The sequence below is a fragment of the Arvicanthis niloticus genome, chromosome 4 (assembly GCF_011762505.2).
Source record: "Arvicanthis niloticus isolate mArvNil1 chromosome 4, mArvNil1.pat.X, whole genome shotgun sequence".
Taxonomy (NCBI): domain Eukaryota; kingdom Metazoa; phylum Chordata; class Mammalia; order Rodentia; family Muridae; genus Arvicanthis; species Arvicanthis niloticus.
In genome coordinates, this window is record NC_047661.1 from 23,884,741 (window position 1) to 23,902,122 (window position 17,382).

At 42.1% G+C, this 17,382-nt stretch overlaps 1 long non-coding RNA gene across 2 annotated transcripts; it reads left to right on the forward strand.

The window, feature by feature from the left end:
- Nucleotides 1–1,937: 1,937 nt before the first annotated feature.
- On the forward strand, nucleotides 1,938–16,563 carry LOC143441971 (uncharacterized). Of its 2 annotated transcripts, none has more exons than XR_013109781.1 (4): nucleotides 1,938–2,135; nucleotides 4,329–4,532; nucleotides 6,596–6,769; nucleotides 16,342–16,563. It is a non-coding gene; the product is annotated as an uncharacterized LOC143441971 (long non-coding RNA). The 2 variants fall into 2 exon arrangements; XR_013109780.1 differs by having other exon boundaries at nucleotides 4,329–4,526.
- Nucleotides 16,564–17,382: the final 819 nt, after the last annotated feature.

The window sequence follows — 17,382 nt, forward strand, 5'->3', positions numbered from 1 at the left end:
CTGTAGACCGATAGACAGGTTTTTGTTTTGTTTGCTTGCTTTTAACTTTTTAAGCTTGAAGTTTCAGTCAAAGCTAAATTTTTGCGTATACGTTTAAAATATTTATTATTGATGATGATGGTGGTGATGCTACTGGTTTAAGTACATGGGACCTGCTGGGCCTGGAGAAAACCCTGCCTTGGGTAAGAACTGACGCCTGGTTGAGTATCTGGGAAAGGTAAGTGTTGGGGAGGTGACCTTGTCCCCAGGGCATCTTGATTCTGGAGAAGTAGAGTTTTTGTTTTAAAAGTGAATCCATTGTGTGAGTTTAGCAGAAAGTTAACCTTATGGGGGAGGGGTGGCACAACGCAGCTCTTTTCAACATGACAGTGTTGTACCTGGCCTTTATGTGTTCCTGTTTCTATCACCCTTCTTCACCCTTACTCCGTCCAAACCCCCAACCCTAGGTAGGAGAGGAAAAAGAGCAGAGAGGAAAGAGGGCATTGGTCTCGTTAGACCACTTCCTGCGGATTAGGGGCATTGGGTTCCTTGGGGGCAATTTTGACCTTCATGTCAGGATATCTCCAACCAAAAACCAACCAGCAACCAGCAATGACCCACCACCAGCAGGAGCAGCAGCGGCTCTCTCTGGACTCTTGCATTTATATACCCTCTCAAAGAACCTCCAGAATTCCACTATCTTGCAGAAACTATCTGCAGCTTGTAAAATCATGCCCCTGGCATGAGGCAAATTACAGTCTGCTGCTGTAGACAATCTGAAGCAGCCCTGTATCCCACACCTGGGATTAAAACGAAAACATATTCGCATAATATTTCTATGTTTTTAAAGAAACCAAAATTCCTACTACACAGTGCCATAAGCAAAGATCATTGTTATCTCAGAGGGCAGGGGCACCCAGGAACCTGGGTACCTGGAGCTCCAACCCTGGGGCCCACACAGAGGAAAAGAGAACAGAGTCTTGCTGTCCTCTGGCCTCCACATGATACAGTGGCATGCATACTGTACACACATAACACACACACACACACACACACACACACACACACACACACACTATAAATTTAAAAACTGGTTTCCTTAAGGTAAGTTCTAGGGATCCTCAAGTGTTCCTTTTTGCTCATTGGTTCACATCCACGTTCTGTGAGAGAACCGAAATGGTACAATTTCCACACTGAGACAAAGCCTGAAAGCTGCAGAATTCACCTTGCCTCTGCTGCTTAGGACAGTTACACAGATTTCATAGGCTTTGCTTAAAACAAAACAAAACAAAAAACAGACCAAAAACAAATAAACAAAAAACAAACAAAAAAAGCTTTATTTTGTCTTCAAGTTGGGGAAGTAGAACCGTAAGGGACCACATTTGTTGACTGGCTTCCTACTTAGCCTCCAGGACCTCTCTATGCTAGTTCACTGGTGGCCTTATCTGCTCCCAGCCATAGCAAGGAAACTTGGGTTCTGAAGGGAAGGCATGTGCTTTCTCCAAGGAGCCCAGTTTATGGGCAATGGTAATTAGCCATCTGGGCAAATTTTCCTGAATACAAAGTCTTATTTCCTTATGAAAGCATAGCAGCCAAACTAGAAGTCACCTGAAGTTTCCCAGGACTGAGGTAAGTCACACTTGCCCAAAGACTTTTCTCCATATCAAGTAGCTAGGAAACCCAACCATACAGTGGAAACATTTGGAGAAAGCCAGCATCATGGTGAGGCTGGTGGGGCTGCCCATACTCTCTGTTCTCATGTCAGCCAGTGCCAGCCTGACCATCTGCAAAGCAGCTCAGCATCCCTGGGCACTGCTCCTGGCAGACACCCCTTGGGGAGCTCTTTTCCATGACACACTCCCCAGGGAGGGTCTCAGAATAGCAATGTGGTGACTCATCTATGCTGTGTGTGTGTGTGTGCTGGCCACACAGGAACAACGGAAAATATGAAAAAGAGATTGTGAGACAGGTGTGGTAGGAGTAAGCACAGCCGTACAGAAGACACCCTGACTTCAGTGCAAAGAGAAAGCTCTGTTTTATGGAGGGATTCAATTGCAGAAAGAAGCCATTACAGAGAAATAAGGAGAAAGGAAAGAATAAAAACTTCAAAGTAGGAGAGAAAGAAGCCGAACGTTCAGGTACACAGGGGACCAGAGGTAAATATCAGATTTCCTCAACCACTGCCCGCTTGCTTGGAGGCACAGCTGCCTGAGGCACAGCTGCCCACAGATGTTCGTGCAGGCAGATGTGAGCACAGCTGCACCCCAGGAGTACAGGCATCACTGGCATCCCTGCCAATTGCCACAGGAATGCTTTTGCAAAATCTCAGCCTCACTCCAGTCAAGGGCACATGCAGTGCAGGGTACTGGAAGTTCAGTGCACACTGGACTTTGACGGTTTCGTTCTTTCTGATTTACATCACTTATCTCTTCCACCCCCAGTAGAGTTGGGTTTTTTTTTTTTTTTAAATGTCTTGCAAATAAAAGCTTAAGAATGACCCGTGACATTTCTAATCAACATATCAAATATTACTTTTTCTCAGTCATGGCTATAAATTCTGTGTAAAGTTAGTATTTAGAATGTGTAGATTGGAGAATTCCAGTTTCTGAATAGAGACAGAAAACAGTGTCCCCTCCTCCCCATGTTGAGCAAAGAGACCTGGGAAAACAGAACACATTAGCAGGTTTTCTTTCACCTATCAGAAAAATGAGATTTTTAGCAGAAACATAATCATCTGAAGATAGATTTCTGCAGTGATGCATGGTGACTGACCTACACAAGTGCAAAGCTGGTAGATTACTGTCTAGTTGGCAACAGCCCAGTTTCTAACTTGAACACTGCAAAGGCTTTTGTGTTAAAAGCCTGGTCCCCAGCCCCAGACACTAGTGGGAGATCCTGGAGCCTTTGGTGGGTGGGGCCCAGTTTCTGAGGAGACTTCTAGTGGCTCAGAGCCCTCTGCAAGTATGAGTCCTTGAGTTTCAATACATTCCTTTTGGCATTCCTTCAGTTATCACATTTTTCCTAATACTGTATCACTATTCAATAATTTCTTAAAAGAGCTGAGGACAAAGTTAACTTTAGTTTAACACGTTGTGGGTTTTCAGACTTTTCCTATGAGAGGACATTGTGTGTCTTGTTTAGATGTTTAGATAATAAGAGATGATTATTACCTTCAGATGATGCTGAATTCATGCTAGTAATTAGTTCAAAGCTTATTTGCAGTTCATATTAAGTTAATAGTTAATCTTTAATTCAATTATAATTAAATTAATTTTATTAATTAACTTCTAATTAACCAAGGCCATAAAGGAATGCAGAAGAGAATTGTACAAAGTTTATAGATATAAAATTTAAGTGTCTGAAGAGATGGCTTGCCCTGTTGCTGTCCAAAAGGACTTGAGTTTGGTCCCAGCACCTGTGTCAGGTATCTCACACCACCAGTCACCACACCGCCAGTCACGGTAGCTCCAAAGATTCCCATGACTCTTCTGGCCTCTGCAGGAATCCATACTTTCTCTCTCTCAATCTCTCTCTCTCTCTCTCTCTCTCTCACACACACACACACACACACACACACACACAAATAAATAAAAACTAAAACACTATAAGCATCTATCTTGATAACAAGTCAAAGACCAAATGTGACAGTCACACAGGGTGCCAGAAGACTTATCATATACTTGTATGTGTCTATATGCTCTCTCTCTCTCTCTTTCTCTCCCTCCCTCCTTTCCCCTCTCCCTCTTTCTCTCTCTTTCTCACACACATACCCACCTGTTCATATTACTTGTATAAATGGCAAGAGCTGAGAGCCTTTACCGTGTCACTTTCTTTTCACTGAAAATGTAATGAATTGAAAGATCCCAGAACATTCACCTCAGAGGCCCAGCATGGTGACAAAGCCCATCAGCTGGTAGTGTGTCTGTGCAGGATCTTCTTCTTGGTGATAACTCAAGAAAGCCTGTGTCTTCTGGAGGCCCCAGGAGGAGCGACATGCCACGTTTCACAAATCAGCTGCATTACTTTGCTTAGAACATTATTCTGGAGCAATGGTATCAGAAAACAATCTTTTGCCTCTTTCTCTGAAGATGATACATTCTGAGAGTTAATGAGGACTCAATGGAAGTGTGTTCACCTTTATCTCTCTTGCAGAAGCCTTCGTTCCCTACTTGTAAACTTGTATGCTGATGAGGGTGTGGTGAAATAAACAAATGGTTTTCCTTTGTGTCTCAAGGATGATTTTCATAAATTCACATCTGTCCTTTTTCTTTAGTACTCTCTAAAAGTGTGTATTTATTTTTCATTTCATGTGTATGAGTGTTTGCCTGCTTGTCTGTTGTGTACCATAGGTGTGTAATGCCAGAAAAGGCAGAGGAGGTCATTGGACTCGCCAGGACTAGCATTACAGATGTTTGTGGGGCACCATGGATGCTGGGAATCTAGCTTGGGTCCTCATCAAGAGAAGCCAGTGTTCCTAACCACTGAGCTATCACTCAAGTCCCTTCTAATTCTTTTGAAGAAAACTGAATAAACCGGAAGTTAAAGAGGTAAAGGTAAAAATTCTTTCCCTTCCCTTCCCTCCCCCTCTCCCTTCCTTTCTGAATCCTTGCTTAGATTTCCAAGTACCCCTCCCACAGTTACTTGGTTACTACTAGAATAGCTTCAGGTTAGACTTTATAAATTCTACTGTAGCCGAGAGGAATTCAATGAGAAAACTTGAGCCCTGCCCCCACCTCTAGGCTCTCAAACCATTGAAACAAGAGTCCCCAGAGAACTGGAATGTCCCCAGGAATTAATGGCTAAGAGAAGGAAAAGACTGAAGGTCCGCACCAGCCAAAAGAAAAACTTATCTTCCAGGAAGAGATTTTACACAGTCCCTACAACTCACAAGGCAGACTGAGGTCCAGGCAGTCATAATGGACAGGACCACACTGACCAGGACTGCTCAGCTGTGCTCAACTCCTGCCCTCTATTTAAACCTAAGCCTCATGCCAGTACCCCTGATGACAGGTTTGGGGGTCACTGGACTCCTCTTATGGATGTGGCCACATCGAATGCCCCACTTCTACTTTCCCTGGTTCTTGTATCTTTACATTGGGTGTTAGGGACTGGTGGCCATGTCTAGCTTTGGGGGATGTTAGAGCTCAGACTTGAGTTTTAAAATCTCCAGTAACACAAGCAGTCATCAGGACCTATGGAGGATGGAGGGAGGCAGGAGCCCATCAGTCTCTGCAGCACTGAGGAGTAGGAGAGCCTGGAAACACAGTCGATTAATAGCAAGCTGCTTTCTTGCAGCCTTTCTTAAAGTTAGAGGCAAGACATGAAACAAGTCAGATTAAAACACAATAGGTTTCCAGCCCACAAACTCTTCTCTCCAGAGCAGCAGCACCGAGACTTCACTGTGAAGCTCCTTAGGCAATCTTCCCTTCTGGGAATCTCCTTCTGGTTTCCAACAATTCCGTTTGAAAGCAGCTTTGCTCTTTACAGCAATTAATTCTGTGGACAAATCCTCTGTTAAATTACCATTAGATAATAATATTTACAAACTGTGATGATTGTTCTCCTATAACTAAGTCTTTGTTATTTATTTGGCTTTGTGCTGTTGCTTTTGTTACAAAACATTTTTGTGTTCCACGTAGGAGGTCCTGCTTCCCATTGTTGAAGTCAGAGACCAGAGGGAGGAAATTAAATGCATTCCCTGTATGCTGGTGGGCTAGCTGTGAAAGATGACAAGGAACTCTGCCTGACTGAAATGATTGTGATCCTTGCCATTTAAATAGTTACTCTTAAGAATGCCATGTGTCTTCAGAAGATGCACATCAAGTAATGTTCTTATAAATGGCGATGATTTGGTTCTTAGCCATGAGTCCTCAAAAACTATTGCCTGGTTATGGAAAGAAATTGAGCTGGATTCTTCCACAGAGAGCATCTCTTAATTAAGGCACAAAAGTGCTAAGAATTCGGCACACCCTTCCATGCCCACTGTGTGTCCATTTATATTTGTCTCTCCACAGCTTTTACTCAGCTCTTTCAGAGAGAAATCTAGAACTTCCCCCACAGCGAGTTTAGCTTCTTCTCTCTTCACCCCTTTTGCCATTTGATGCCCTCAGGGTTGGTAGAGGGAAAGGCACAGCATGGGAAAGCAACTGAAAACTCATTTGTCCATTCAACATGGTCTTTAAGCATACAGAGATGCAGGGATAAGGAGCTATGATCTCATTGTCTCATCCTTGTTCTAGACGTTGACTTTGGGAGGCTGTTTGAGCCCCAGACACATCTAGTAAATATCACACGGCTTCTGATGATGTCAAAAGCTTTCCCCCCTCCCCAAACCCACCTTGTTTTGCAACTCCATGCAAAAACTCAACATAGGCTCTGAGTCAAAATCACCTACGAAAGGGGTAAGGATTCAGGGGCCACGCTCTTGGCTTCTACAGCCACGTGGGGGTATGCCATGGAAGTGCTACTGTTGTCAGTTGCCTGCAAGGGGATCAGCATACCACAGAATTAGCAACTCAGTGTATGGCTGAAATTTCAGAATAGCAAGTGTGTTAAAAGGTCCCAAAGTCAAGGGAACTTAAACTACAATCAGAACGTGGTCTCTGCCCACCCGCAGGATCATCTGAATTCCGTCCACCAAGAGGCACATGTGGGAAGGTGCAGGAGTCCACTGTCACTCTGATGCTTAGGACAGAGCTCTAGAGGCTCACATGAAGTAGGTTTACAAGCGTGTCCAGCCTGTGTACGTTTCCATTTGACTCCACCATGGTGAACACACTGCAGGCACAAGGTAAAGTAGAAACTTCTAGTTTCTTTGGAAAGGTAGTTATGTCAAATGTTTTGCTGGGGCACACAGGTACAAGGATGTCTTGCTGAAGCAAATATGTGAAGGACTGTCTTCCTGAAGTAGACACAGGTGAAAGGATGTTTTGATATAGCAAACACATGAAAGGACACTTGATGCAGGAGTATGAATATGACCCCATAGACAGTGGGAGAGGAGCACTGAGCTTTGGTTTGGTTTGCTCCACCTCACTATTCTTTGCTATAGACACACATGTATTAGTTTACCTTACTTAGTAAGGTTGAGCTCAACTTGTGATAATGATGCCATTGAGAGAAGCCTGCCGAAGAATTGCTTGTGAGCTTCCGCGGCCTCACCTCAGGCTGTGATTCCTTCAGGATTGAACTACAGCCTGGTGTCTGCTTGCTGAAAGGACTGGAATGTAGCTGCTGGTTTCTGCCTGGTGTCTGCCTGCCTAGAGGACTGGACTGCAGCTGCTGAGTTGTATTTGGTGTTTGCTATGGGATCAAATTGCTGCTAAAGAAAATCAAGCTCATCCCCAAAGAACTATTGCTGAACAGGTCCAATTCCCCCTCATCCTAATAACTTTTCTCTTCCACTACTTCTGCTGGGTGGTGGGCTAGAGGAGAGGTTGAACCCTTATTAAAAGTAGGTTGCAAAAAAAAAAAATGTATGACTACAGTGAGTTACACAAACACACAGGCAGGCAGCACACTCATAGGAATATAATACATACATTTTAATACCTTTAAGAACAGACATTTCCCACCTCGGTTATATCTAATGAAGATGAACTGTTACTCATGCACATAGAAGATGCTAGGAAAGCATTTGATGATGCCTAAAGGGACAAAAATATAATACCATTGGATCCTATCAAAATCTGCAGCTGCCCATTGTTATGCCACATATTTCTATGGATTAAAACTCTTTTCCACAGAAAGAAGGCAGGAGTCTCATGAGATTCAGGAGGTAGCAACTAACAAGTTTCAGGAAGTTCACTGAATTAACAAGATTCACTAGTTTCTTCCTCAAACTTATAAAAACTGCAATATCTGTCATAGAGAATTGACTTTCTGTCCCATGGAGCTGAGGGCAAGTTGTGCAGAGAGCTCTGGGAGTTTAGCTTCTGTGAGTTCATGTGCACTGGTGTGGGATTTTCAGGGACAGCTGCTATCTTTGAGTTGTACATGCTCCTGTGAGTCACCCCTACATATGCTCTTGGGGATAATACTTCAATAAACTCACTAGTTTGCCAAGTTGACCCTTAGTGGAGTTATGAATTCAGTCAGGTACTAGTGCTCTATCTGATTTAGTAGGAAAAGTCTCAGGACAGCCAGATTTCAGCTCCCTATAGAGCATGGAAGCAACACACAGAGAAACCGTGTTATAGCATTAGGGAGGCAAGATTTATCATAGTTTCTCCAGGGTTAGTTTCCATGGTGCGTGTGGCTGGTCTGAGCTTGTACCTTTTAATAATTTGTGAGGATTTACTGTATTTTTCTTATTACTTCACATTTTTCTTTATAAAACTTTTAAGAGACATGGAATTCAAGAATCCCATGGGTTAAAGAAAGAAAGAAAAAACAAAAAGAAAAGACATGAAATTCAAGAATCCCGTGGGTTAAAGAAAGAAAGAAAGAAAGAAAGAAAGAAAAGACACTAAAATGTTAAAAGTCACTGAGCAAGTCACTGAGCTTAGAGACTCAAAGCCCTTCTAACTTGGATTGTAATTCTCCATCAGACTTCCAAGTTTTCTACATAGCATGGGCTGCTAAACAGAATATGTGTGTTCTTCTAATGACAAGAATCAAAACACAAAAAACAAAAACAAACAACCCCCCAAAAAAACCCAAAACCCAAAAACCAAAACAACAACAACAAAACACAAAAATTAATATTTTACTGAATCTGATGAAAGGTTTAAGAACTCTGCAAGATTTTAATAAATTGAAAGTTGTTAACTATTATATAAACTACCAAATCTGTGTCACACACACCTAGCTTACACAGGATTCTTCTTTCTTCTCTCAAAAGGCAACAACTAGAAAGGACATAGAGTTTGATTTCTGTATCATTTTTAACAAAGTTTCTGGAGAAAATAGCTCTTTATTCATAAGTTCGAAGATCGATTCCACACTGTGGTGTGCATGGGTTAGCAAGTGGACAACGAAACACTTCTGAGCTGACTTCCCTCCTGAGCTGACAGAATTTCCTGACTCTCTGGTGACTGCACTGTCATTTGTCCTTTGTCATTCCCCATAAAGAAGCAAACAAATAAATATGATGGTATTTAAGACTGGTTGGGGATGGGTAGAGGCTCAGCAAGTCAAAGTGTGTGCTACTCAACATGATGACCCAAGTTTGGATCCTAGAACCCATATAAAAAGCCAGGAATAACCATAGTTGCCTACAAGCCCAGTTCTGTGTGTGTCAGAGGCAGGGGAATTGCTAAAACCTTAGTTCTTAGGTCAGTGAGAGACCTTTTTCTTCAAGAGACACACAGAAAGTGACAGCTTCAGTGGTAGGTGGGCCATGCATGAGAGCTGGAAGCACAAGCCTTAGGGCAAACACATACTGGAAGCCCAGTGTTATATTTTTAAATTAATGGGGAATTCAGTTCATTTGACAATCTAAATTTATCTCTTATTCCAGTCAGAGCCTTAGACACTTGGAAGCACAGTTCCGAGGGGTAGTGCATTACTCAGTAACTTGGTCTGCAAAAATCCACAGAAGGTTTTATGACAGGTCCAGGTATCAATGTTCCACATGGAGGATTTATTAACAGTTTGTTAAAGAGCAGATACAGAAGGTTTTATATATCCACTCTCTTTTGTAGGGTGTTGATAACTACCTTAAAATTGGTGAGATATAACTGATACTTCTTGAAGGCATAGAACTTATAAATGCTTTTCCAAAAAAATAACTTATTCATTTTATTTTATGTGCATTGATGTTTTGCCTGGGTGTATGTTTGTGTGTCCTGGAATTACACAGCTGGGCAGTTTATTCTCTGCCTCTGGGGGAGGCCCCCTGATGGGATCACTCAGAGAGACCCAGTCACATTTTGCACATTCTTGCTTACTTTTGGGGGATTTAAGATGGTTTTTGCAATGCAAAGATGTCTTAGGTAGGGTTTCTATTGCTGTGAAGTAATGTCATGACCAAAAGCAACAAGGGGAAGAATGCTTATTTGGCTTACACTTCTATATCACTGTCCATCATCAAAGGAAATCAGGGCAGGGACTCAAACGGAAGGAACCTGGAGGCAGGAGCTAATTAATACAGAGGCCTCAGAGGGTGCTGCTTACTGGTTTGCTCCTCCAGGCTTGCTCACCCTGTTCTCTTCCTCAGCCTAGAACCACCAGCCCGCCCGGGAATGTGGGCTCCACCCACAATGGACTTGGCTCTATTGATCACTAATTCAAAAAATGCCTTACAGCTGAATCTTATGAAGGCATTTTTGTTTTTCAATTGAGATTTCCTTCTTTCAGGTATCTCTAGCTTCTGTCAAGTTGACATATAACTAGCCAGGACAATTGACCCCTTCTCAACTTGACACACAAACACACAAATACACCACTGTTAAGTCTTACTTTTCCTTTCTTGTTCATCCCCAACGTCACACATTAACAGCAACATCACAATATAAAGCATTTTGCAAACTTTGAAAGTCTACAGACTTTTTAATTCAAACACTTGAAAACTTTTTTTTTCTTAAAAAATCCTAAATATCTTTAAATTCTTAATATTTCAACTGTGGGCTCCTGTAAAATAAAAAAATAAGTTAGATACATCCTTACTTCAAGACAGTAAAAGCAAGACAAAGTCAGAACCAAGTCCAAGTAAACTAAGCCCCAAGACTTTAAATAACTTTAGATAAATGTGTGGGATTTATGTAAAGTTTTCTAGGCTCCTCCAAGGAGCTTGGGTCACTCTGCCCTCTGTAGCACCCTAGGCTCTGGTTGACTCCACTCCACTGCTGCTGCTGTTTTTCATGCTCATCCCATGGTTCTGGTATTTCCAAAATGCTGGGCTGTACTTTCATCATCATCCTCTCATAGGCTCTCTTCATGGTTCCAATCCTCAATTTCTGTGCATGACCTCTTCAGTCCTGGGCCTTCAACTGCCACTAAGGCTGCACCTTCACCAATGGCCTCTCCTGGCCTCTCACAGTGCCAAGCCTCAGCTAATTATCACGGTCCTTTCATGTTTTCAAAATCTGTACCATTTGGATGGCTCTTACACAACCAATCAGCTGCCAGTGTGAGGTGCAACCTTGACCACATCTAGCATACAACTTCCCTGTGCTGACTCTCGGGAGATACTTCCCAGAAGATTTCATTTTAAAGATGGTGTTTTTTTTTTTTTTTTTTTTTTTTTTTTTTTTTTTTTTTTTTTTCTGAAGCACTGATAATTTTTCAGCTCCAGCTAACTGGTATCAATTGTCCCAGTAAAACAAAGGTTTCACTTCAGCTCCAGCTGACTGGACACTACAAAATTCTTCCCACAAATGGCCAGTAGAACCCTTGCTTCCCTCTGAAACTTCACAAGCCAGGCCTTTACTGGCCATACTGCTCTCAACATATTTATATTCCAGGTTCACTTCCCCACTGCAGTCTACCTATCACTAAAGAAAGCCAGGACAAGAACTCAAACAAGGCAGAGATGTAGAGGCAGGAGCTGATGCAGAGGTGATGGAGGGGTGCTCCTCACAAGCCTGTGCTCAGCCAGATTTCTTACAGAATACAGGACCACCAGCCCAGGGATGGCACTCACAATGGGCTGGGCTCTCCCATTACTCACCGATTTAAAAAAATGCTCTATAGCTAGATCTTACGGAGACTTTTCTCAACTGAAGTTCCCTCTTTTCAGATAACTCTAGCTTGTATCAATGTGACATAAAACTAGCCAGGGCAGTAGTATTGATATATTTGGAAAATACACCACAGCTTGAGACTACAATATCAACTGACTTGCTTCTCTGCTGTGTCTTTTACTAGAATGCTGGTGTAGAATCACACACATCCGCACAGCCTGCTCACTGCTGGGTGGTGGCTGGTATACCATGTGCATTTGCAGGAATTATTGCTTTAGTTAGTTTCACCCAACTATTTAGGGATCACATATTTAAAAGATGATAATTAAACAAAAGACTTCTATATTTTAAATTTTGAGGGCAGCTCAGTGGGTAATCCAGGAGCTTCAGAGGCCGAAAGATCCAAAAAGGAATTTTGTGTACTCACCTGATACCTCTAAAGTTTGCTCTAAAGTATCCTGAAAAATTTAAATGAGCATGTAATTCAATAGAATGATACGGGGCTGAGGCCCATGGTAAAGGAATAAGGAACATCCCTTTCATATCTTTGTTACTATAATTAAATTCTTGTTCAAGAAATTATTCAGCTGGAAATCTAAAAAAATTGCTTTAATGATGAAACACTAATTAGTTGTATTATACTTCAGTTTCATGCAGAACATTTTATTTTGTGTAATTTTCTTAACCTATGACATGGCTATTATTCATTTTTTTAAGATTTAGTTTTTGTTTGTGTGTGTGTCTGACTCTGTGTATATCTGTGTGCATGTGAGTATGTGTGCATTGGTGTGTGTAAGTGTATTGGGTATGTGTGTGTAATTGTGTGTGTGCCACACTATGCACAACTGACCACAAAGGCCAGAAGAAAATGTCAGATTCTTTAGAGTTGGGTTTACAAAAGGTTGTAAGGCACCTGGAATAGGTGCTGGGAATGGAATTCTGGTCCTCTTGGAAAAATAGCAAGTGCTTTTAACTCCTGAACTATCTCCCTGGGCCTTTTATAAAAACACTACTTAAGACTAGAAATAACATTAAATGACATTATCAAGTCCGTAGATGAACAACAGAAGTACAGGATGGAGTTTAATGTACTTACATAGAATTATGTTTAAGCCAGGTAAGGTGCTTCACACCTGTAATCCAAGCACTTGTGAGGTAGCGGCAGGAGGGTCTTGAGTTCAAGACCAACCACAGATACACAAAGGAGATTGAGGTCACTCTGAGATATATGAGCCTTTATATTAAAAATAACAAATAAAACAAAACACACACATAAACCCAAAACACCAAAATAGAAAGCAGAAAATTAAAAGAAAGATTTATTTTTATATTAAAATTATGTTTCTATGTACCTGTCTATGTGTGTGTGTGTGTGTGTGTGTGTGTAGTGCTGACAGAGGTCACAAGAGGGCGCATGGTCCCAGAAATTAAAGCCTCAGACATTTGTGAGTTGATTGACTTGAGTTCTTAAACCAGAACTCAGTTCTTCTGTAAAAGCAGTATGTGCTCTTGACCCTGAAATGTCTCTCCAGCCCCAACTCTTGGTATCTTAATAAGTGAATGTCAGTCGTAATGTATTAATGGTTTTGATTAATGTACTCTCATACTTAATATTGTAAGCAAATCCTGCTTCTAGGGTCTGTGTAAAAACGACTAAAAAATCATTTGCCAGCCAGATGTGATGACTCATGTCTGCAATCCCTGTGCTGTGACCTTGTCTCAAAATTAAATAAACAATAAATAAAATGAGAATCATTTGCTACTTCTGAACTGGCATAGTTATTGAAATATCCGTGAGAAAAAAAGTGTTTGTCTTTCAAATGTCTTTTTGAAACTATCTTAGAAAAGTCTGTTCTGGAGACTCTGCTAAAGAATTTGTAAGGATTTGGAGAAGCTTGGCTCTTGTGGTGTTTTAAGTCAAGGTTGATATTAATAGTGCATGTGGTCCCTAGCATGAACAATGTGAGGTCTGCTGCCGGCCAGCTCCAGGGCACATGGAGCAGCCTCCCAGTGGAAGAGTGCTCAGAAGTACCCATGTGGGGTTGGTGCTCTCTCCTGAAATGCTTGGCAGTTCCAGAACAGATTTAACTTCATGTCACACTAAGTGTGCGTCTGCTCCTGTGAGTCCTTCTGACCTGCCTGAGCTCATATTTCAAGACACCCCTAGTGTCCTAAGTAGGGGACATAGGCAAATGATTCTGTTATTGAAAACTGCAACAATTTGTGTAAATGGAGATAAAAGAGATGGTAGTACTGTTTTGATATCTGTTGACTACAACAGGCACTGGTGGCAGACTGCTCAGTCGATGGTTCCTGGGATTAAAGGTGCCTGGTTGTTTCAGGATCTGAACTGACGCCGGTATTAAAACCAACCATCACATGGTTTCCCTGTTAGACTGGAGCATGGGCAGTTAGAAAACACAGAAGTCTGTGCAAGACCCCACTGACAGAGAGCATGCTGTGCACAGACTCCAGCGGTCCGTTCCCCTGTGCGAGTGAGTAATTGAAGCTGACATCTTCAGTGCCTGGTACAAGCTTCAAACTGAGATCAGTGAAACTCCAAACTGATGCCACACCTAGAGCTGGTGGAGACCCTTAAAGGTCTAAGACACAGAAGTAGTGGATGACAGAGAATGGCTGTCCTTGGTTGAAAGCTAAAGTAGGTGATGGCCTCAAAGACAACCCTCAAGCCAGATACCTCCTCAGGAAGAAGTGATTATACCTCAGGAATGTGGTATAGACTTTCTATGGACTTCTTCTTTATATTATTCAGTGTACGATGTCAGAAACAATTTTACCCTTTACCCCTGCCTCCCCCAAAAGACAAAGGTATAAATTATCCATCTGCATCAGGCCACCTCCTGACAAATGCACTCAGAAGAGATCTCTATCCAGGCTTCCCAAGAGAATCGCAGTGGTCCACAGCACAGATGTTATTGGGTACATGAAGCCTGGTGAGAGGCAGCTAGAACAGGAACAGTTATGGAATTCACACAGCCTGTGGAGGATAAAGCCTTCTGTAGATGCTGGAGCACATTAGGATCACAGGATCATCAAGGTCCTAGAACACATTGCACTTTTAAAAATTAATTTATTTATGGTGTGTGTATGAGAGATACATACACACACCATAAATAAATTAATTTTTATTAATTAATAATAAATTAAGGGGAGGGAAGAGGGGAGGGGAGCAGGGAGAGGAAAGGGAAGGGGAGGGGAGGAAGAGAGTGAACTCATACATATTGCTACTACAGCGTACTTTTTCCATCATGTTGATCCTGGTGGTGGTCAGGCTTCCTAGCCTGTTCTTCTACTTTCTCATGCATCTTGCTGGCCATACATTAGTCTTTCCAAAGCAAAAGAAAAATATCCTGTATTCCCCACCAGGAAGAAGTAGGTGTTTAGACCAATCTTTTTTTCTGAAGGGATTACATAGTCTGCCTGGTGTTCTCGTTGATTTACAGGGTACAGGGATGGCAGGTGGTTCTGACAGAGCCCTGGGTGTGTGCCGCCTCTCTGGGGTGTTTAGTGCTGTGTTGGTCCTATTGTCTGGCAGTTTGATGTTGAGCACATCACCACTAGGATAATATACACTTACGGAGTTTGTGACCACCCAGCAGAATTAGAGCAGCTGTTGTGATTATTGGAGGCTGAGGCTTTGTTTTTTGCTATCTTCTCTTTCCTTAAGGCGGCTTCACTTTGAGCCCAGGCTTGAATTGCAGCATTGCCCCATCCTCATTTCCAGAGGGTTGGAACTGCGGACAGAGACACACAGATGGCTTCGAAATCTATCTAAAGCTCCTGGAGGCTCCCAGGCTTTAGGTTTAATGGGGTTACTGTGAATGTGAAGTTGCAATTTGTGGGTGGAATATGTCTGTCCCGTGAATCGCCCCAAGTAGAACCAGCGGAGGGTGAAAAAGCTTCGGCACTGAGCATGCCCAGAGCAGCTTCCTGTGTCCGGGGCCTGGCTCACTCTGCCAATGCTCTACCGGTTCTAGTTCATGCCTGTGGCCACAAAAGGCCCCTCCACCATGTGCTGAAACTTGACCTTCTGTTGTGGAGAAGCCAGCAGGACACTGGACATGAAGCTGCACCTAATGCGTTCCTGAAATGATAATGGCGACGGAAATCCGAGGTCCAGGCAGCTACTTGGCAAGAGAAAACAGACGGCTTTTCGGAGATGGCCAGCATGGATAGCTGTTGCGTAGTTCGTGTATGAGCTAAAGATGTTATCCAAAAGTCCATGCATCTATGTCAAGTTGACAGAGAGCTAAATTCAGAGTGTACACTGAGAAATAAGTGTGTGAACGTAAAGTGAGTTCACACAATTTAAAAATAAAAGACACAGAGCTGGAGAGATGGTTCACTGATAAAGAAAGAGCCCTTGTTGCTCTTTCAGGGGACCCAAGTTCATTTTCCAAGACCCACATGAGGGAGCCCACAAATGCCTGTAACTCCACTTGCTGGGTATCAAATGCTCTCCTCCGGCCTCTGAGGGTACTACACGCATGCGTATGAACCCCACGCAAACACACACACTTTTTTTAAAAAGTAAAAACAAGGTTATATTTATGATTAGCAGCATTCAGTGCATGAGCTGTATCTGCATTAAACGCCGAGTATGGCTGACACGAAGGCAGATAATACAGCTAGGGCCACCCTTCTCTGGTTATTCAGAATGTATTAATACTGCCTTTGTTCCCTTTAATGTTTATTCAAAGCCTATTTTCTTTTTCAGTTTTGAACACTGGTCAGTGAATGGGATTCAGAAGTAACGCGGGCTTCCAAATCTGCAGCCTCAAAGGATCAAAATGATAATATCTCTGAAAATCAAAACAAGAAACTCTGGGATGGAAAAAAATCTCTGAATGGTTTTCAACCTCTGTTTTATATAAAATTCCACTTTGACTTGGAATTCTGGAAATAAAGATCGGTTTCATATAGATGACAAAAATAATAAGCATGTCTTCTCACTTATTACAAAATTCCTTGCAACACAGATGCCTGCTGTATGCAGCAGCACACACTTAACTTTCAGTAGTATCTTTCTATCCCGCTGATACATGGTTATTTGGATTTTGATGTAAAATAAATCCAGCCTCCAGAAACAGTTATATAGAGAAAGAGTAAAACCAATTACACTGTGTTATTGTTAACGTTAGCGCCAACCAGCAATATAAACTTACAGGAGCATTCTCTGTTGATATTAAGGCGCCTGGAGGATGCTGTGTATTCTGTTGTTACTTAGAAGTAACTTGTCTACCCAAGTAGTCTGTGGTTTCTTTAGACACAGAGGCCAGGTTTTTGTCTAATTCCCTGTATCTTTTTATTCTAATCATATTGTTTATATGCTGAAATTATTATCTCATTTAATAGCTACTATTACCCTCCTTGTGAACTGTTATCAACGCCATTTACAAATGAACAGCCCAGGGTTCTCTTAAGGACTAGATAAAGATTTGGACTCAGATCTGTTCTTAAACTCAACATTATTTTCCATCTGTTATACAATAACGTCAGCATCTTCCTCAAAATCAACAAGGGACCACAGAGCACTCTGCCTAGTCTCTCATCCAGCATGAGAGAACTCCCTCTCTTCTTCTTTCTTCCTTTTTCCATTCTTCAACCCTCTTCTTCCCTCTATCTTTCTTTCCTTCAATAACTAAAACAAAACTGAATGAGTCAGTGATACCAACAGAACTTCTGTATTTTGTTCATGGTTGGGCCTCCTCTTTGAAGATATGATACCAGTTCTCCAGAACAGTTGGCCAGGGTGGCT